Below are 22,893 nucleotides of genomic sequence, written 5' to 3'. Positions count from 1 at the left end.
ACCTGTGGCAGGGAGAGAGAAGGAACAGATAGCTCCTGCCAAGGAGAGGACCAAACAACCACCTTGGAAGGGGGCAGTCTCAGAAAAGAAACTGTAGCCTCCTGCCTCCCTGGTGGCGCTTCTCATGGAACAGAGGCCATCCACAGTGTCATCAGCCACCAACCAAGGACCCGGAACACTGCCGTACTGCAGCGACTAAACTCCCAGTCCACAGTCTGCACCCCGCTGACCGAGGTTTAGTTAACCTGCTTGTGGTGCAGTAATTTCTCCTGGCCTTCTTCTCCCCGAGAAAAGAAAGTAGGTAGTCGTCAATGTTAAATCAGTTTGACCATCAATTGATTTTGCTAATAACAAAAGACAAGAAACACTCAAGCATCTAGCTACACTACTGAAAGGTGTCTGGGCTCTACCACTAAAAAAGAAAGGGGGGTAGGGGGAAGAAGAACAAGAATAAGTAGTAGTAATAGTAATAGTAATAATAGCAGTACTAGCAGCAACAGCAGTTGTAACAGCAGTAGCAGCATCATTCACGGCAACAATAATAAAATTCTAGTTTGCAAACTTTCATGAGTGGAGTGCCCATAAGGAAATGACTGTTGCTCCCCTGTTTCCTCTGGCTCTCCTGGTGCGGATTGCTGTCACAGCACCACCTGCAGCAAATGCATGGGGTACTGGAGTCACATTGCTAATCAGAGTGACAGTGATGCTAAGCAAACTAGAATTGACTCCAGTCTGCTCATCAGCCACAAAACCCCTGGTAGATTACACTGCGGACAGCACAGTAGGCCACCACTGATGGGCTGTGATTTAAGGATGCCTGAAAAGCCTCCTTCCTTACCAATCACTCCTGCCCTGCTCTAGCTCTGTGCCTGACCTTGTGCTCGGCATTACGTTCTCTGGAGCTCCAGGGACTTGGTGAGGCTTCTATAAAGTCACTGAGGATGGTGAGAAGAGCACTGAGCAGGCTCAGGACCCACTGGCATCCACTGAAACCCGAACATCTCTTCCTTGCCTGTGTCCAATATCGGGCTTCCTATCCAGAAATTGTGAGTTATGGATCTGGGCTGGAAGAGTTTGAAAACTGCTGTGTTAACTTTTATCTGTCCACTTATTAATGTACTAGAGGGGGTCCCACGGCCTGGCCTGCGGGGATAGGTGGACCTCCGTGCCATCACAGCCTGGCCTTACCTGCCAGCCAGCTCATAGGGCTCCAGCCCACTGTCTGCATTGATTTTGCACAGCATGAAGTAGTGCTCGAGGCTGGGGAGGAGCCCTAGCCCAGGCTGGGCTCTGCACCTGCCAGGCACTTAGGGGGACTGTCCACAGGAGAGGCTCGCACAGTTGCAGCTGTGCTCGCCAGCTGTCAGCCCGGTGTCTGGCACCTGTCTGTCAGCTGAGCAGCACTCCCGCTGTGGGAGCACACTGCCCCCTGGTCAGTGCATGTCATAGCTACCATCCGGTCACTTAGGCTTTTATGTATATAGATTAGTAAATACACTAATATCATTCATATGGAACAACTCAAGTGCAATGTTCTACAGATGACAACATATGAAGTAAAGTGCCTTAAGTTGTAAAACTAATTGTATTTAAACAATATTGAATTGTTTTTTTAAAAAACCCTCATAAAATATATTATGTACTTCTGTGACCTTTAAGGCAGAATAAATAGTCCATCATCTGAATTTTTCTCCATAAACACTAATGCATTTTACTGCAATGGTCATTTTTCTCTTTCCTGTCCTTTTATCAAACTCGATATCCTTTCAATGTTGCTGTGACCGCCTTTGGCTGCCCTCAAATTCCTAACTGGCATTTTATAAACAGTTTATAACCTGAGAAACAGATAACTAAGGTTTATAATCATATGCAAAATTAAGTAAATACATTCTGAGTGAAGGTCTTAGGTTTTTCTCCCACTTAATAAAAAGCATGGATTTTAGTTCCTCAATTGAATTTAGTTCCTCTGGTGAATCAGAAGTCTTAACTGTTGACTTCCTTTCCTGGTTTATGACTGTATTTCAGCTGATCAAAGTCATTCAATGTAGCTGTGTAATAAGCTTCTAGGCAGAAATTGCTCAAAACATATAGAATTTTTGTGCTTGATTACGTTATAATTTTTAGTTGCAAGATAAAATACAGGAATCAAGACATCCTAAATACTGCAAGCACTCACTTTTTCATAGAAAGCTCTCATTTCAGCCAACCCTTCCTTCACTATGAAAAGTGATATATCAAGAAAAGTCTTTAAAATTAATTCAGCAAGTTGGTTTTTATCCTTCATATTGGGGCTTAGTTGTTATAGAACTTAGCACAAAAACATAATTTAAACAATAAATATGGCCTGGGACCCAAAAATGCTTAAAAATTAAAATTATAAAAATTTAATGATTTACCCTCACTGATGAATTTAAAGACCAATTAGGCTCAGTGCTTTAAATATCAAGTAAAGTAACCTGAGTGCCCTTACTAAGTGTTTCCTGATTTTGTCAAAGGAAATCCATTAGTTTGTAATCATGGGGGAGGGCACTTCTGTGACAACTACCAATATAGGATGTAATATAGATCATATCCTATCACATCATGACCAATCCTTACCTACATAATAATAATGAAATGACATGCCATGCTTTAGGATGGTGGGCAAACTAACTAGCAGACCTTACAGTGATTGTAAGAGAGAACATTCAAGTTCTGACTTGGCCCTACACGTTTCCCACGCTGTGGTCATCACTGGTTTCAAAGCAGTGACAGCTCCTCACCAACCTTCAGCGCATATCCAGCACGGGAGTAGGACCGGGGCCTTAGAGGCTGGGCCAAAAGGATCAGAAGCAAGCAGTGGTAGAAAGTAGATAACTGTCGCTGATAAAGAGTTTACTGTCTAATCCTCTCACCCACCCACTTCCTTTGGTCACAAGTCACTGATCCAAACGTACCACCAAAAAGGCTATTTTTTCTTTGTTTGAACAAGAGATGTGATTTTTGCTAAGTAGCAATGAGTATCTGATGGTAGTTAATGTGGTTTGTTTGTTAGAAAGAAAAAGAGAAAGGAGGGAGGAGAAGAGAAGAAGGGAAACCTAGATTCATAAACCTATGATTTGTGAAAGTATTTGGGCCTCCTTGCTGCCTAGGGTAACTGATGTTGATTGTCATCCCTAATGGTCTGAAGTTTGACCCCAAGAAGCATGTACAAGGCAGGCACACCTCCACAGAGTTAATCGCAGAGATCAAAAGTGGAGAAATAGGAGGAAATACTTAGCCCTCCGAGCCAGCATGGCAACCCTTTCTTAGTTTCCCAGTCTCAGGAGAGCTCAGAGGCCAGAGCCTGCTGCTGGCAGAACCAAGTTTGGGGCTTGCAGCATCTTACTCCAGGCAGAATTTCCAAACTTTGAGCTCCCAGAACTAATGCAAGGAGTGACTCTTCCATTAGTCCCACCCCTATGATGAGACCACAGTGATAGAAAATGAGTGGCCAGAGGCTTCAGGCAGGAACTCAACCAAACTGGAATTGGGGAAGGATGTGGAGAAGGCACTCTGGGGAAAGGATCAGAAGGGCCAGTGGGTGGTGAAAGCAGGGAAACAGAAGGGTGGATGAGGCTGGTGTGACAGATTTACTAAGTCAAGCTTCTACCAAGCTGTCTGCTCCTCAGTGAGTTCTCAGCCCCTTACCTTTCCCAGATCAGAAGGTCTTATATTCAGGAATAAAACTGATCAAAGGGAGGGTTTGAGATCAGGCAAAGGGGAAATAGCAAGTGAGGTGACAAGAATATTATTCTCTCTTCTTACTCCCTTACGAACACAAAGCTCAGTCTACGGGGCCACTTTGGTGGGAGCAGTAGAGATGATGGACAGCAGGGCACAGACAAGGGTACCTTTTTTCTCTCCAAGGGTGCAGCAAATGAAATACTCAGGAAAGTAGAGGAGAGGAAGCTTCCTAAGCCTTTAGAGCAGGGTGGGGAATATCTAGCCCAGTGGTCGGCAAACTGTGGCTCGCAAGCCACATGCAGCTCTTTGGCCCCTTGAGTGTGGCTCTTCCACAAAATACCGACTTCTGCACATGGGCCACGAAGTTTCAATCGCACTGTACGTGCGTGCCCACACATGGTATTTTGTGGAAGAGCCACACTCAAGGGGCCAAAGAGCCGCATGTGGCTCGCGAGCCGCAGTTTGCTGACCACTGGTCTAGCTCAATGCCAGTGAAGAGTTAATTAAATGTTTGACCAAATATAACGGGTTAATTTTTAAGTTGATAATTTTGTATGGTCCTAGAATGATGTTATAAATGTCCAATGGCTCTTGGCAGAAAAAAGGATCCCCACCCCTGCTTTAGAATGTCAGAAATTTGTTGCCCTTTCAATGGGATTGCCTCTAGGAGCAACATGAACCAGAATGTTGCTGCTGTATAATCCAAGGTAAATGAAAACAAGAGTCCTCTGATTAATTTAAACACCCAATTAGGAGAAATGACAAGCATACTTGGCAAGTTCTGCTTCTCTGGGGAGCCTGGGATACAATCTGTAAATTGGTATTAGGAAAAATGAAGAATGACATTATCTGGAAGTTCAATTAATGTGATTTCAGGGCTGAAGAACAGCCTCCATTCTCACTCATGCTGCCTTTTCTTTTCCCCAAGCAGAATAGAGGACATTTCAGACAAATTAGGAAGGTGGCTAGTTGAAGTTCCAGCACACCCCTATTATGGCTCCTCATTACATCAGTAAGTCTCTCTGTGACAATGGGATTTCATGATCCCAGACAAGGAGCAGAAGTGCCCCATGTCCAGGAAGTCTGTGGTCCAAGGTACTGCCGGAGATCTCTGCAGAGGGTCTACCACAGGGAGACCTTGCTCTGTGTTAAAAGGCCCCAACCCTCAGCCTGACTACTGTTGGCCCATGGAGAATAGTTCTTCCTTTGTCAAGGTGCCATGTGTCCTCTGGACAGACAAGAGCTGGGTGAGGGTTGAATCCCTTTGACATGGCCCCTCACCATTGGCACAACACATACTAAATCATGCCCAAAGAACCTCAGAATATTTGAAAGAACAAGGAGCAAGAACTAAAGAAGGCTGGGCCCGGCTGGTTTGGCTCAATGGATAGAGTGTCAGCCTCGGACTGAAGGGTCCCAGGTTCGATTCCAGTCAAGAGCACACACCTGGTTGTGGGCTCGATCCCCGGTAGGGGGCATGCAGGAGACAGCCCATCAATGATTCTCTCTCATTGTTGATGTTTCTATCTCTTTCTCCCTCTCCCTTCCTCTCCCTTCCTCTCTGAAATCAATAAAAATATATTTTTTTAAAAAAGAAGAAGGCCGGAAGGGGGACTCATGTAAACTAGTGCATAAAAACACTCGTGCAATATTCAACTGTACAATATGCCTCAGTCTGCATGTGCCATAACCTGGAAACATGATCGTCTGAGGTCTCCTACTCAAGGGAATTTTCCATGTTGCTGCGACAGCTTGTTAACCATTGACCTTTCCAAAGCATATTCTGGACATTTATTCAATAAATAATGTTAACCACCGCTATGTATATAAAGCAATGCTAAGTGCTGTACAGGAAATAAAAAGGAAGAAGCTACTGTCCTTCCTAGTAAGCCACGTGAGGAGACAAGAAGGACTCAAAAGATAAGGTCATTAATAGAAGAGGGTCCCACATGGCTATGTGCTAAATGAACAGCTCAGACAGCAGGTGCTATAATTTATAGGAGGGTAAAACCTCAGAAGCTGAATCAGTAAAAAAAGACCCAACAGAGAAAGCATATTTTTTACTTGGGCCTTAAACTTTACATACATTTGAAAAATTGAGGATCCCTCCAGCAGAGAGAAGATCCAAAGTCTCATTACATAGTAGGCAGCGATGTTTCCTAAAAGGCACTGAGACTTGGTTGGCGTGTCCAACGGGGCACAGTCACCAGACTCACAGGTGCCCATTTGCATGAGATGTTGGGCACCAGGTTTGATGGGTGAGTGTGGAAGCTTCCATGGGTGCGTCGGTTGGGGGATCAGGTAGAGTTGGGTGTCCACAGGTGTGAAGAGTGGGAACACTGGCTGTTAAGAAGCCAGAGGAGCTGTGTCATCAAGGTCTGCAAGAGAAATGGCACAGCAGACTCTACCTGAGAGGCTCACAGTAGACTTCCAGGAAGATGGAGATTCCCCTGCGTGTTTCCATATGGCTATAATCCAACACCAAGGACATGCTTGACCATTACGGAAGCTCAACAGATGTTCTGGCAGAGAGGAGGGAGGAAGGGAGGGAAGGAGATAGAGAAGGAGGGAGGGAGAGAGGATGGGAGAGATAACGGAAAGGAAAAGTGGTTTGCAGAGAAGGGCTTTCTCCCCACATCAGCCCCCAATCCAGCTCTAGTCTGAAGAACTGGTGGCTTTGGAATTATGAAGCAAAACCCACAGTAGGACACAGGCATTCTCACAAAGGCAATCCCCAAAGAAGAGATAAGGAGCCACCCTAAGAGTGTTTAAGGGATGAAAGACCTTTACAAACATTAAAGTAAAATTAGGGTAGAAAATTCATGGTGGTTATAGCTGAACCACTGATTTTGTGAGCACAAATGAGGTATCTTTAGGGAAGCCACAGAAATACCCAATGGGAAGGCTATTTTTCAGAAGGCTGACCCCTTACATAACTGGGTAGAGATAAGAACAGAAATTCTATTCTCGCTGCTTCCACCTATGCTTATAAACTCATTAGATTGGAATATTTATTTGAGTAATAGTAGTGGGGGAGGGAAGAAACGTGCTGGACAGAGCTGGGGCCAGCAAGGAAGCCAGCTTCCCAAACAGAAGTCCTGATTGAGTGGTGCAGATTAGGCTAGAAAGGTGGATTGGAAAAAAGATTGTTTAAGTCCTGAAGTCTAGGCTGAGAAATAGAAAATTTAACCTAATAGGCAATGGGGCACTAATAGAGTTTGTGAGTTTTATGTAGCCAAAAATAATAATTTAATCTTGGGGCAGTATGTAGCACTAGATTATCTGAAAAAAAGGAAGGCAACAGATAAGAGAAAATGAGATGAGTAATTTATTAATTCAGTCAACCAAAAAATACTGAGTATCTACTAGGCACCAGGCACTATCCCAGGCATTGGGGATACGGCAATGAACAAAACATTCTTAAATTGTTTTTTACCTCATGGAAGTTACATTCCCTTAGAAGAGACAGACAATAAACAAGATAAATCAAAATAGTATCTAAATATTAATAGTAATAAATGCTAAAGAGAAAAATTAAGGAGAGAATGGGGAATAGGAAATAGAATCGGGAGTAGAGGAGAACTGAAGTTGTAGGTAGGTTGGCCAGGAAAGGTCTCACTGAGAAGATACATGTTGGGAAACACCAGAAGGAAGTGGGGGACTTTGCCATGGAGATGTCTGGGGGGTGAGGGGGGTGGGAAGCATTCCTAGCAAATAGAACAGCAAGTGCAAAGCCCAGAGGCCTGAGGACCTTGGGAGGTTTGAGGAGTGACGAAGGGGCAGGGGTTGCAGGAGTGGAGTAAACTCAGTGGAGATGAGGCCAGACAATAATGGCAGGCCAGATCATACATACACGGTCTTGCAGGTCATAAGACGTTGGATATTTTTTGAAAGAGAATAAGTAATGAGAGTCCACAGTGATAATTAGGGCCTGAATTGGAGTGACAAGAATGGAAGAGAAAAGAAGACAGAGATGTAAGTGATTAACTGATAGGGCAAACCGTTCTTTCTAGTCACATGCATGCTTCCCCCAAGGGTAGCACAGATTTCTCATACCTGGGCCTTATGTCCTTCAGTGAAATAACCGATAGCCATGGATGGCCACGCTCCCACACCTTGGTCAGCTTGCTGCTGTGGGCATTGGCTGACTGCCCATCTCTTGCTGTGTTATGGTTGGGATTGCCTCTAAGTACTACAATAAAACTCACTTAAGTTGCTCTTCAAACACCATGTTTTGTTCTGTTCTAAGGAACACATTACCGGGAGCAATATGCATAGGGAGTGTTGTGTTTGCAGAGTTGCCTCCCCTGAGTCACCTCCGGTGTGTCTGTAAATCTAGAGGGTAAGCAGGACCCACCTGAGCTAAGGCCCAGAGAGTCAATTCTACAGTTTCTTGAGAGACACCAAGAGAAATAAGAAAAGTTCATTCTTGTCCTTGTTTGGATGTGAAGAAAAGCTTTCTATTTCCCTGGCAGCCAGCATAGTTTATGTCTTCCATTTGAAGAGACAAAAAAACAAAATCTTACTGCAGATAGCAAAGAGAAGGGAAAGGACTACGTGAGCTGACTACGAGAACCCCAAAGACACAGGAAAACCTCCCCTTTGCCTGAAAATCAGCCAGTCAGCACTCACATGAGGACAAATTTGGCAAGAACCAAATTGCTAGAACCAGCATTAATTCAAAGCTACTGGAATCTAGTAAAGTTGGTGGTTGGTTATAAAGAATGATACCTCATTGTGTTGTTCCATTAAATTAGGATTAAAAAAAAAACTATGCTCAGAATGGCAGAGGATTCATTTTAAGGGGAGAAAAAAGTACATATGTCTTAATAGTTTACTCTAAAAATCTGTACCAAATCATTCTCTGTAACAGTAATTTAAAAGTAGCTTATGTTGGTGAATTTATTATTTTTTAATGAGAAGAAGATACAAGAATTCTCTGATGGGCTTCAATAGAAATCTACACGTGAATGTTAGCCATCTACATGGAACTCGATTGGATAACTAATGCACACCGCTACTATCTTTTGTAAATGGATATAAAATTCGTCCAGTTATTGATGTATGAAGCAAATATGTATTGCAGCTGTTACTTATGAGAAGTATGGTGATTGCCTGATCAGTTATATGGCTGGCACAGTTTAATGGAAAGCTACCAGCACACTGCTGCTCTCAGAGCTGGGCTGTGTATTGCTTAGCATGCCCTGGCATTGACTGGCCCAAGATTGCTACACTGCTTGGGACTTCCTGGATATGAAGCATTAAAAAGGGATTTCAGCTTAATGAACTCAAAGAAATATTCAAAAATCCCCAATTCTATTTCCCATTCCTGGTTCTCATTTTACCCAAGGACACCTCATACTTCCATAATTATTATTCTTGTCTCTGTACTTTGTCGCTCTCTTCTCTTGTCTCTGCTTTGTATTTTCTTCTCCTTATCTTTTCTCTCTGTGTGTTTTTAATTCTCATTTTTTCCCCTCTGTGCTGCCCAGCTTTGGTGCCAGCTCATATGATCAGTCAATAGCTCTCTAACTTTATCATGGGCTACCTTCCTATCTTTGGTTCTTTCTAGCTGATTTTCGATTTTTATACTCTCTTCAAAGATATCTCACATCAGAGTTGCCATGCATCTTGTATAGATTAATTGAAGTTTTTCTGTATGGTTGTATGTAAACACAATTACAAGTATACAAACACTTATAAGCAGACATTCACACAAGTAGCATCCTACACACACAGGCACAAGTGTACTCACAAATTTCAGGCAGATGGATATGAATGTGGATGGGCTGGACATATTACAGAAATCACCATGAGGACAACAGGAAATAATGTCTCAATGTTGTCTTAATGGCTCTCTCTACTTCTAATGTGGGATATAGAGGGCACAGCAGAGATCTGAGGCTTAATATAAACTAGACATACCAAAGTTTGCCTTTTAGTCATTGCTGATGTAATAGATCACATACACCCTCTTACTTGCAGTGTGAGTCCTAAAAGGTTCTCATTATCAGTTTGCTTTGTGGAAATTGATGGAATTGTTTTTTCAAGATCACAGCTTAAGATTTCTAAACAATATCTATAGACATTTGTTTTAATCTGGGACACTATATCTACATAAACCACATTGAGCCGTGGTAAATTAGCTACCTTTTCATTGCCATTTCCTACATCCCAAGCTACTGGTGACACAATGAAGACAAAGCCTCCAATCGATCTAGCCCAAGAAGACCAGCATTTCAGTCACAGTTCCCCCAACACTGTATCTCCAAGTGGCAGTGTGGTTTTCACTCACATACACACATTGCCCACCATTTTTTTCCAAAGACATGATGACCACAGAATATTTCCCAGGAGGCTGGCAGAAGGATTTACACATTATGTGCACTATCAGCACAGCTCACCTCAACCATGCAAGATGGGTGCCATTCACCTTTTTCACAGCTGAGGTCCTGAGACCTAATGAGATCGAGCAACTTTCCCAAGATAGATTCGCTAGGAGTGGAACTTGGGTCTTGCTGATGCAAAGCCATCTCTTTCTATCTAACTTACTACTTCCCTTTCATTTTCTTTATGAGTGATAGATTAAGAGAACAAAACTGATGAAGACAGATGAACATATTTGACATTATTGCTTTAGAAAAATCTATTCTCCTGAGAGCCCCATGGGAACGGACTAATGACAACCATACCATGACCACCTGTGCCAAGAGTGGAAAACAGCTGTCTACCTCAAAAAGAATCCAATAAATGGGCTCAGTAGGCATCACATGGGCTAAATAGGAGTTAGAACTCCACAGTAGCCTGCTAGTAATTAGTGTTGAACCTCCCTGTGAAGAGCCTTAAAAATAAGTCAGGAATTCAAGCATAATGGTACTTAAGTGGCAGGATTAATCCCGTGACAGGTGTCTGTGTGTGTATGTGTATCTCTCTGAACAATCCTATCAGTGAACTCATTCATTCCTTCCGTGAAAAATGGCAGTCACTTTTCTCAGTGCTAAGGATCCAGGAGAGTACAAGACAGGCAAAGCCCATGAGCTAAATGCAGCTTGTTCTAGTGGCGAAGACAGACAGTAAGTGAGTGATGTTGCTTTTAGATAATAGAAAATAATATGTGGTATAAGAGGATCAAGAGAATGGAGAAGGGGCACAGAGTCCAGGGTAGCCTGGCAGCTGGGCTAGTTGTTACACCCCCACAGGATCCAGCCCCTCTTTTATTCAGTGAGAGAGGTGATGACTAAGGGCCTCCAAAGTTAATAGTCTGGCATTGCCTTTTGGGTTTCAGTTTCTGACAATCCATTGGAACCACTTTCACTGAAGGAAGAAATGACTATAGTAACTACTTTTTGTTGAGTGTCTGTGACTTGCCACACTGTTAATTGTTACATATGCATTATCTCACTCAAGTTTCACAACATCCATAAGAAGCAGGTATTACCCACATTTTATAGATGAGTAACTGAGACTGAAAGAGGTTAAAACCGTGGCTACCGTCACACAACTAGAAAAATCTCAGAACCTAGATTCAAAGTCAGGTCATTTGATTCCAAATCCCACACACCTGCTGTAATGAAGACATCAAAGCAGGCTTCTCCATTTCCTTCTATCTGCCTGGTACATGAGGTAGGCAACAATAAAAAGCTCCTAAAAGCAGTGTCAACTCGGAGGCCAGAGGGGATTCTGGGTAACAACTAATGCAAATAATGCTTCAGCCAAGACTGGAGCCTTTGAGCATCAAGAATATGGGGTCAACTCTGTGGCTCTGGGTCCCTGTCACTGAGGAGAACTGAGCACTAGAAAGGAAAGCATTTCTGCACACCTGGGCATTGCCTAGGTGATATGCAAACTCTACGCTGAATCAGGTGCAAATAATTTTTATTAAATAACAGGATTGTTCCACGCAAACATATACCCAACCCATGTACAAATAAGCACAACCTTGATCTAAAATTCTTCTCTAAGAATAAAATCAGAGAGAGAGAGAGAGAGAGAGAGAGAGACTAATGAAAGTGTAAAGGCAAAATAATTGCACAAAGATACAGAAAAACTACAAAGCTCGATGGGGATTAAGCATCTCTGACTTTTCGTTCCTTTACCTTTAAGGAAATAGCCTCCAGTGACCACCCAAAGGGCTGTTATTGATTAACATTGGAAAGTGCTAGGGAAACTGCACTGTATGAGCATTTCAGTTTTCCACTGAATACTGACATCCCACAAAATGTTGACAGATGTTCTATGGCAGTGGTTCTCAACCTTCCTAATGCTGCGACCCTTTAATACAGTTCCTAGTGTTGTGGTGACCCCCAACCATAAAATTATTTTCGTTGCTACTTCATAACTGTAATTTTGCTACTGTTATGAATCATAATGTAATTATATATGTGTTTTCCGATGGTCTTAGGCGACCCCTATGAAAGGGTCGTTCGACCCCCAAAGGGGTCTCGACCCACAGGTTGAGAACCGCTGTTCTATGGGGAAAATAATGGATTCAATGATCCTTACCACCCCCCAGAAAAAAGCAGGAAATCCTGCATACCTTACACCCTTCTGAGAGCTTCATAATGCATATTTGCATATTAAAGGTGTTCAGTGTTTCCCAAACTTATTTGATCCCATGTCCCTTTTCATGAACAATACCCCATATTGTTTTTATGTGAGTTTAATGCTCTCCATAACATGTCTGTGCAAACAGACAATGGTGCCATTGATCCAATGGTGCCACTAGGAAGGAGGGACAAAACCCTAAAGCTCCCTAAGCTCCATGTCCCATCACTATCTCTATTGCATAAAGCAGATACAATTGGTATATTCTCCTCAAGTCCATGGCTAGCACGCTATGCCCAGTAATTACAGTTATGACAATGACAATAGTTGTAACAGTGCCTAGCATTTACCAAGGACCTGCCTCATGAGAGACACAGTTCTAAGTGTGCACTTGAATGATTGCATGCAAATGCTGACCACCTGGCCACACACACGGCAACATCACTCACCCACAGGAACACCCCACTCCCTCCACTCACATCCCATGACTAGGGGTCAGGAGCAGAGTCTGGCTGTGCAAATGCTTTTTCAAAACTATTATGTTGATGGCTGTGCTCTCGCTGAGTCATCTTAGCTCATCAGCTCCTCTCTATCCCCGTGGTGGGCGAGGCCTCTGGCAGAGCGCCGCCTTGGCGGCTCCTGGAGATGGCATCTTCAAGGCTGGCACCCAAACAACTCAGAAAGCTGGCTAAGCTGCCTGGCTTTATTGCCACACTCACGGTTCCCTCTGATAACCTGCACCCCCCCCCAGCCAAGCCACCATCCGGGGGTGCAGAATCATCAATCTGCCAGTCTGAACAGAGGGGTGGCCAGTGGTCTCAATGCATTCTGAAGCGAGAGCTCTGTGGTGTACACCTGTCAGCCCCAAATGTGTGCATGGGCATAAAGCCTCAGCAGTGTGTGCTGGGCACTGGTCCTGTCACCTGTGTGCTCACAGCACACAGATGCACACCAGACAGTATCTGCACAGGATGTTGTCCTGTGTGCCCATCTTCCAGAGATGAAATAGGGTGTGACCAGGTTCAGGATTTTGGTTTTTGAAAACAAGGAAAAGCTTCAGTTACGGCAGGGAGCTAGTGCCTTTGTACTTTTTCTTTTTTAAAGTTTTTATTGATTGATTTTTGAGAGAGAAAAGGGGGGGGGGGAATCCATTTGTTGTCCCACTTATTTCTGCTCTCATTGGTTGATTCTTGAATGTGCTCTGACCAGAGATTGAACCTGCAGCCTGGGTGTATCAGGACAATGCTTGAACCAAGCTACCCAACCAGGGTTGCCCTGTGCTCTTCTTACAAGTTTATTCCAAGGACCCAGGGGCATGGCCAGCATCCTGTGAGCAGATGCTGTGATGCCAAATTCAATGATAAGGCTTCTGGCCCACCAGTAAGAAGACAGGGCCTGTGAGCTCCTGTCTAGAATGGGTCACTTTGATTTGTCACACTCATTTGGTCCCACCCATGACCTAGTGAGACTACAGATATGACACGCAGCAGCAAAACAATAGGTGAATCTCTAAGAGTCTCAGTATTGGGGTTAGGACAATCCCAAACAAAAGGCATTGTTAAAACCAAGTCCAACCAAACTACTAATTAACCCATTCAACTTAATGCATTGAAAGCAGCAACCGGCCCTGACTGGTTTGGCTCAGTGGATAGAGCATCGGCCTAGGGACTGAAGGGTCCCGGGTTTGATTCTGGTCAAGGGCATGTACCTTGGCTGCCCACATATCCCCAGTGGGGGATGTGCAGGAGGCAGCTGATCAATGTTTCTCTCTCATTGATGTTTCTAACTCTCTATCCCTCTCCCTTTCCTCTCTGTAAAAAATCAATAAAATATATTTTTTAAAAAAAGGAAGAAAGCAGCAACGGGAGAGAAAGAAGGAGGACATTAACATTTGTGAACTAAATTAACCCTTGTAGCAATTCTGAGAAGCACATATAATCTTCATCATTTTCTAGAAGAACCTGAGCTTCAGAGAAGCAGGGCAGAGCTAGGGTTTTATCCAGATCTATTTGTCTCCAGATCTGCATGGTTCCTCACTCTCCACTCCCCCTCACACCTGTGACATGGCCTCCCTAATGCCATTCATTCATTTATGAAACAAAACTATGGTTGTTACACTGAAAGCAATATTCCTTATAGTACAGGTGGGGTTGTCCATTTTTGCCAAACATTACCCACACCAGGAAAAGATGAAAGAAAAACACATGAACAAAACAATAAGGAAATAAAAGCAGCCCTGGCCGGTGTGACTCAGTTTACTGAGCATCTTCCCATTCACCGAGAGGTTGCTGGGTTGCTTCCCGGTCAGGGCACATGCCCAGGTTGTGGGCTCAATCTTCCTTGAGGGGCTTGTAGGAGGCAGCCGATCAATATTTCTCTCTCTCTCATCGATATTTCTTTCTCTCTCTCCCTCTTCCTTCCTCTCTTTCTAAAATCAATAAAAACATACTTAAAAAAGAAAAGTAAAGCAGTACCCATTAGCCCACCCACACACACAAAAAAAAAGGTGGCAGAAGCACATTTAAAAATAGAGAAGAGATTTCTGGTAAGAGCGTTCTGGAGTCTGACAGTTCCCTTTGTCTCTTACCCAACCTATGCACTCTCACTCACCTGTCTGCCCACACTCTCTTCCCCACAGCTCTCAGCTCACTTATCCAGAAAGCCACATACCTCTCAGCCAAAATCCTCAGTCAAGCCGATCGAAACGTACCTCTGTGCATGCATCCGTGAGCCTTGTGCAGGCATCTGTACGGCCAGATAAGGTAACTCACCACCTTATAGAACAGTGATGGCGAACCTTTTGAGCTCGGCGTGCCAGCATTTTGAAAAACCCTAACTTAACTCTGGTGCCGTGTCACATATAGAAATTTTTTGATATTTGCAACCATAGTAAAACAAAGACTTATATTTTTGATATTTATTTTATATATTTAAATGCCATTTAACAAAGAAAAATCAACCAAAAAAATGAGTTCGTGTGTCACCTCTGACACGCGTGTCATAAGTTCGCCATCCCTGTTATAGAAGGTGCTTCCGAATCTGCCCTCACAAAGTACCACACACTAGGTGGCTTAAAACAACAGAAATGTATCCTCTCACGGTCTGGAAGCTCAGTCTGAAATCAAGGAGTCAACAGGGTTGGCACTCTTCTGAGGGCTCTGAGGGCATCTGCCCGTGCCTCTCTCCTGGCCTCTATGAGGGCCTGCAATCCTTGGCGGGCCGTGGCTGCCAGCTGCATCACTCCAACCTCTGCCTGTCCTCACATGGCCCTCCTCTCTGCATGTGTATTGCTGCCTGTCCTCTCCTCTCCTTATAAGGACATCTGTCATATTGGATCAAGGACCCACCCTACTCCAGTATGACCTCATCTTAACTAACTACATCTGCAGCACTCTATCTCTAAATAGGGTCACATTCCGAGGTCCCTGGGGTTAGGACTATAACATATGTTTTTGGGTTACACAACACAACCTATAACAGTTACCATAGCAGGTGCGAGGACCAGGCCACCCCCTTTGGTCCTGACACTCTCTTTATGAAGACCAGAGGCTCTCTACCCACCCGTGTGAGAGCACACAGAATCATCTGTAGAGTTTGTTTCTTTCAACACACTCATGCCCAGCGCCACTCACCAGACAGTCTGATGTGGTAGCTCCAGGCTGGGAACCAACCATTTAAAAAATCAAGTTTCTCAAGTGACTGCAATGCTCATCCAGAAATAAGAACCACTGAGGTTGAGCTTAACAATACTTTAAATTAGAAATGGAGGCAAGAATGGTGAAACAATGTGTCCAAAGTTCACTCAGTATATAGATGAAACAGCAGGATTCAAACCCAGGTCAGTCCCACACAAAGTCCACTTCCTTGCTACTACAGGTTGCCTGTCTGTGTCTACATGCATCTAGGCAGGTCTGACTAAGGTAGTGTATATCCTCATATGGTGTAAGCAAGTATCTTAAGTGTGAAAATAGTTGTGCGCTGGTTATGTGCTCTGGGGATTATTCGGGAGGCGTGAGTTTCTTCGGGAATATTGGATGAACATCTTTGTATATCTTATCAACAAGCATGAGAATGATTTCTACCCAGGAAACTGTGAGTATGTTGCTTACAATTCACTGTCACTCTCAACACTGAGGTTTCTGATAATGGGTACTCAGCCTATAACACTTAAATAGAACAAATGAATGAACAAATGTCCATCCAAATAAAATCACCAAACAGGAGTTGCCCCAGTTGGAATTTTATTTAAATTTCCCTCCATAGTCATGTTGGGAAACAGTGATCCTTCTGTTCCAATTTCATTATTTTCTGCATCCCTTTCTCCTTTCTAGACCAGAAAAAGAAACAGTTACTAATTTGGGTACTGTCACTGATCTGAAAATAACTTTAATCCCATTAAATAACTGCTCAGAGACATTCTACTGTATTGAATGTTGCCACTACAGAAACATAAAAGAGGAAGGATGTTAAAGGTCATCGGGTTCAGCCCCGAGGCTTTGGAGCAAACTCTCCTTCAACAGTCTTCATGGCCTGGCCTGTTGCTGCCCTCCACTAAAGCCCCAAATATCAACCAGGGAGCAGGAGGTCATGGATTTGCCGGACAGCTTTGGTTTGAAATAGACTATGGCAATGTCCTCATAAGTTAGGGTGACAGTGTCCCTGATGCAGGTGACCCTTGATGTTATAGCAGCAGTAACTTTCACCTACAAGTAGTTTTGATTTAGACAATATATTATAGGCCATGCTTCATAAGCACAGGCATTTATAACATGCACTCCAAGTTATGGTTCAGAAAACCAAACACACACACACACACACACACACATCTGTTCTTATTTCCATCCTTACTTAACACACGCCCTGTGAGGGCTCATGCATGTCTCATGGTGGTCTCGTGCCTCTGAGTTCTCTCATGTTCCTCTCCCTGCCTGAAATGTTCTCCCTCCTCAACTCCACTTATGTAAATCTTACCTGTTTTCCAAAACCGTACTCAGTCCCTGCTTCCATGAAGCCACCTCTGAGTAGACAGAGGCGGCTACTCAACCCACATTGACTTCACCCTTCTCTTAACTTCTCCCGTGACATCTGCTTTGCTACAATAGGGAAAAGAGAGTGAGGCGCTCTGCAGTGGTGGGTTCACTCCTCCTCTGAGCACTCTGCCTGCACTTCGCTTAGAAGACTGCAGGTAGCATCTGGCTGTGGTAATTTGGTCCCTATCTCACAGGTCAGCTTTCTTCAAAGGTGGCTCATTAAAAGAAATGAGAATATAATGCTCTCATTTTTCTTACAAAAAATGTTGTTCAAGTCTAAGAAAACTGCAAATAAAACACTCAAACTGGAGGCTCTCTTTGAGATCTTCTCATCTAACCTCTTACCAAAAGCAGATGTGTAACCTGCCCCTCCCCCCCACACACACACACAGTATCAAGATGCCCTTCCACCCCCTTTGAGCCCATCTCTTCGGGCACCTTGTTCCCTTACTGGGCAGCTCTCATTGTTGAAGTTCTTTCTTATAATACACTGTTTTTCAAAGTCAACTTTGTGGACCATCTGCTCTGTAATTCATTGAGGTGTTTGCTGAAATCACAGATTTTCAAGTCCAACTCCAGGCCCAGTGAATCAGCATTTGGAGCAGAGAGAGAAATAATAACCTACACTGTTAACAGGTTCCCCAGATGACGTTTCTTTTACCAGAGTGTGAGGGCCACTGTTAGAGTCAGTACTGTCTTCCTAACAACAAAGAGCAAGACACCTACTTCTCTTTTCTTCCTGGCAGTTCTTCAAACACTGGAAGAGGTCCAGGCTCTCTCCCTTCCCTCTGTACTACTCTGCTTCAACCCAGAGTATTGAACTCTTCCTTCTACAAAGTTCCCTACTGCAAACCCACGTAAGCACACTCTTCTGCATCTTCTCATGCTTGTCAATGTCCCTCTCAAAATGTACTGCCACAAATGGGCAGAGAGAGCTAGGCTTTTAATGCTTTACTTACATACTGTGAGGTATATCAGTTCACAACCCTGCCAACTAACAATGACAGTACCCATTTGGGCCTAAACTAACCAGCAGTATGTATTATTATTTCACAAATCCTTACTAATGTAAGGCACATGATGTTGACTCTTCATAGTTGTTTTAATTTAGGTGTCTTTGTTTATATTTTTCATATATATATTTGTCTTTCGTAGTTCTTTTGAGGATTGTCTGCTCCTGTCCTCCTTTTTTTCTGTAATTCACTATATCAGTCACTATGGCAAATAAGTCCTTTTAATGCATTATGTCAACTAATTCTCCAAACAACATTTTCCTCACTTTATAGAAACTGAGCCTTTAGAAACATCTAGTGAGGAAACACAGTTTAGGTCTTCAGCTTCTTCACTGATTTATCCCTTCATTTAACCAACATTTTTTAGATGAGAGCTCTTCATTGTCAAGACACTTTGTAAAGTGAGTTAAGAGAGCCAAGATTTGGAAGAAAATTTTGAGAAAGATTCAACAGAACACTAGGAATTTTCACAATTCTATTAACTCCTTACATCTACCTAAAATATCTTTTATTTTCCTTGTTGTTTTCCCTGGTCTAGAGGGAATAGTGATCAAGTTATAATCAGTAAATAGAAATGCTAGCTACCGATACAAGATTTACCAAGAGAGGTAATATGTGGCTGACCCTAAAAGAGCACAAGAAAGAATTAAATCAGACAGAACTCCATAACTAATTACAGTCTATCAGTTGGCAGCAATAGCAGTAGATAATATTTCAGAAGTGCATACACAAGTAAGATTAGCTTTCGTTTTTTCCATTTGATGTTATCACGACCAGTGTTTATGTAATTAACTAAGATAATAATGTTAATTCATTATTTATAAGATTTTAGTCCAAATAGCTGAGCTTCTCTTGGTTTTGGTTAATTTAATCAAACTCCATGCAATTACGCTTTCATTAAAAATACATAGGCATAAAGTTGAAATGATATTTAAATCGACTGAATGTACAACCAGATTAAAAGAAATGCAAACAATTAAGTACATATCTGAATTGGAAGCAAAATTAAAAATAACTTAATCTTACTCCATTTTTCTACTGAGAAGGTACAGAATGCCCAAAGATCAAAAGTTCTCAATGTCACACAATGAGTGGTAACACTGAGATCCAAACCCAGACTTCCTGACTTTAAATTGAGAGGCTGAACTACTGAATCTTCTTAGACATTTACCTAATCCCAACTTCACTCAAAAAACCCTGGCACTCCAATACTCTCATGAAGTTTTCCGAGGAAAACCTATAAACTAGGCATCGAAACAGCTAATGTAATTTTAAAGGTCTTGGTTCCCAGCTTTGTGATCCCGGGCAGCCTGATAAAATTCCTTGGGGGATATGTTCTTCTATAAGCTCTGATGGAAACTCAATTCCTTCCTCATTAGTTATTAATAGAAACATTCACTTGTCATTCCAAGGTCCACTTTGCCCCAAATCTTTCTTTCACATGATAAACAAACATAACAAGAAAAAAATTATTATTTCAATTACAATGCCCATTTCCCAAGAAGGAACATTTCTTTCTTCTTTACTATTCCAATTTCTGGTTACTCTGTTTTCAGACTCATAATTTTAAGCTACACAAAAATGTTAAGTTTACTCTCTCAACACTAGAATTTTAGTTCCTCACAATTTACTGCCTGGCAACCATGTTCTCTTCACAGAGCATAAAGAGAATTTAACATTTAAACAGATTGTTCTAAACAGGGATACAAAGTAAATTTTAAAAAGCAAAGGATATTCCAGTGTAGTTGACTGTTGATTGTTTATATGGTTTCTAGAATTTTACCCTCCAGAACTTAGTCTGAATTATTTGCTAGCCTACACCCACACCAGACAGGTGTTTCCGCCCATCCCCACCTTCACCCACCAGTCATGCCCACTGGCAAACACACTCCCCTGCAAAGAAGTCACCCCTCCCACAGAGACCCTTCCTCCACACATACACCTGTCACCCACACAGACACCTACCTAAGCAGACAATCCTTCACGCACATCCTCCCTCCTTCCCACCAAACACACAAACCAAAACCAACCCTGGGTGTCATCATAGGTAGCACATTAAAACCACGGTGTGGCATGCAGAGTCAAGCCCTAACACCATTCAAACTGACTCTTTGGAAGCCAATTTAACTTGATACACTCTCTCTGTCAACAAGGAACAAGCTCTTCCAAGCCTCTCCTTGGAAATTCAAGCACCGTGACCCCACTGTCTTCAGACCCCATTTGGCAGCTGCCCCCCAGCGAGGTCAGAGCCCAGAGGTCTGAGGAGCACACTCACTGCAAATCGGACTTGGCAGTTCTCCTCGCCCAGGTAGCACAGGTCTCCCGAGACGTTGGTCTCCAGCCACAGGTGCTCTCCATTCACAGCGTTCTCCTGGAAAGAAAGGAGGAACCACCGCACTTCAGTCTTCTTTCAGGCTTAAAGGGGAAGCTCTCAAATTTTGATTTTGGATGCAAGAAAGTTGAACCCAAGGAGTTTAAGCACCTTTCATCTTACCCCTGAAAATACTGCAGGTGTTGATCTTAACAAAATTCTGGAAATGGGAAAAGGAGTCGGGGGAAAGTTTGAGCCAGTAACTAAAGCAGACATTAGATCTATAGAAGCTTTACACATGGATGTGGTAATCTTTGAAATATATATTGAACAGATGAGGAAAAACCCTCAAATTGTACAATGTAAGACCCAACACTGCAGATTCCATGACAATTAAAATAAATTCTATTCAAAATTGCCTTTGCTGAGCAAATTAGCTACAAAGGAGGATAGCAGTAGTAAAGCACTTTAAGTTAAGACTGTTTGAAAACACATCTATACCAGTAATGGGCAAATTCTATTTCTAAGCCAGAGGTTTCCTGAAACTCAGTTTGAAGTTGAAAGTCACTGTGTACTCAAAGGCCTAATACATTTCTACTAATTCAAGCGTTGTGCCAGTTCAGTAGGGTCATCACCCAATTATTTCTAAATTTTTCAAATTAAAAGATTTCTCTGCTTCTGGAACTACTCAAATACTTCCAGTGGCAAACAGAGAACAGCTATAGGTTTGGACTCAAAGTTTTCACATAGTGATGGGTGGGAATAATATCTGTAAAAATAAGTAAATATATAAAAAGGCATTTCTTTGCTAGGTCTCCACAACCTAAAATATCCTAACTAATGGGAATTTATCATCCAACTTGAAAGTTTAACCATTTATAGAATTAAAAAAATCCATTTTTCATCCTTTTATTCTTTATTCAGTCAATAAACTTTTATTCCACATCACTGGTGCCAGGCACTGGGTTAGTGGGCTAATCCACAAGTAAACTACTAGAGAACATGGAAATAAAACACATGATTACAGCAGCAAATACTAGGGAATCCTTAACACAGCAAAAATCCTGCCAACTCTTTTAAAAACTGAAATATAAATCACAGTAGGGAAATGGTCAAAAACCACTGGAAGTACCAACCCAGGTACACTGCATCCCACCTTGCTGATAAGTCTGACCAGATTCAGACACAGGAGGACTGATTAGCTGACCTCATTCTTGGGGAGTGGAGGATCTGATTAGAAATACCAATCTTTGTGAGGGAAGAGGAAAAGAAAAAGATGGAGGCTTCCTACCACAGTGGTTCTAACACACTGGTGCTCAAACTTGACTGCTCATTAAATGACCTGGTGAGTTTCTAAGATTACTCAGGCACTGTTCCCGAAGAGTTTATTTTAACTACTCTGAGGTGAAACCTGGGCATCAGTTTTCAAAGGTCTGGAGGTGACTCTGTGCAGTAGAGTCTGAAACCATAATCCAGTAAACCCCACCCCACCTCTTCAAGCCTGAGACAATAGATTGTAGAACATGTCTATGACTGATCTATTACACTTGGTACTTCTCTGCCCTTGTACAGGCACCAGAGAAGAAGGTGAGAGAGGAGGAGAGAGGAGCCAAGGTAGCCATATCTAAGGAGAGAAAGAGGGATTATAAGGGAAGAGACATGAAAACACAGAAACACCGTGAGTAAGCTCAAAGTTAACAAGGTAGATCCTGGGGACAGGGAAAAGGAAACAACCACACACGGGCATTTAAAGAAGCAATATAATAAATTAAAACATTCACAAATGTACCTAGTAATCTCACATTTGGAAATGTACCCTATGAAAAGAATCCTAATGGAAGAAAAATCTATATACATTTAGAAGTTTAGCTTCTCTCCTAGGTCTTTATAGCCAGGACTGCTAGCCATTCACCAACATCATTTTTCTTTTCTTCCTGAACACACAAGTAGACCTTATTACCCAACTTCCTTGCAATGTGACCAAGTTTTAATGAATGGAACACGTGCAGGAGTGGTGAGGACTGTTTTCAGACTGTGTTCCTTCGTGCTCTTCTCCCATACTGGATACCTGGAAAGTCAACTTCTGGGATGACTTTAGAAGCCTTCTGAGGAAGATGTAAGAGCAACAGTCTGTCTGGGTCATTGAATAACTATGGAATGGGGCCAACCCCCTACCCAACCTACTTGGAACAGCCTGGTCTGCTACACTTCTGTATTTACCCATTATATGTGAGTATTTCATTTATTCCACTCAGTCTACCCCAACTAATATGGGCCTCTTCTCTTTGCT

At 42.7% G+C, this 22,893-nt stretch overlaps 1 protein-coding gene across 1 annotated transcript in view; it reads right to left on the bottom strand.

Annotated features, from left to right (window-relative positions):
* The window catches only part of DGKI (diacylglycerol kinase, iota), a 325,776-nt gene that overhangs the window by 220,197 nt on the left and 82,686 nt on the right, over positions 1–22,893 (bottom strand). The window contains exon 3 of the mRNA XM_014530144.1: positions 20,568–20,663. The gene's annotated coding sequence lies outside the window, so the exon portion shown is untranslated. The remainder of the gene's footprint in view (positions 1–20,567; positions 20,664–22,893) is intronic.

The sequence above is a fragment of the Myotis brandtii genome, unplaced genomic scaffold (genome assembly GCF_000412655.1).
Source record: "Myotis brandtii unplaced genomic scaffold, ASM41265v1 scaffold724, whole genome shotgun sequence".
Taxonomy (NCBI): Eukaryota; Metazoa; Chordata; class Mammalia; order Chiroptera; family Vespertilionidae; genus Myotis; species Myotis brandtii.
The sequence above is the reverse complement of the archived record's forward strand: the minus strand, read 5'-3'. Positions and strand labels throughout refer to the sequence as shown.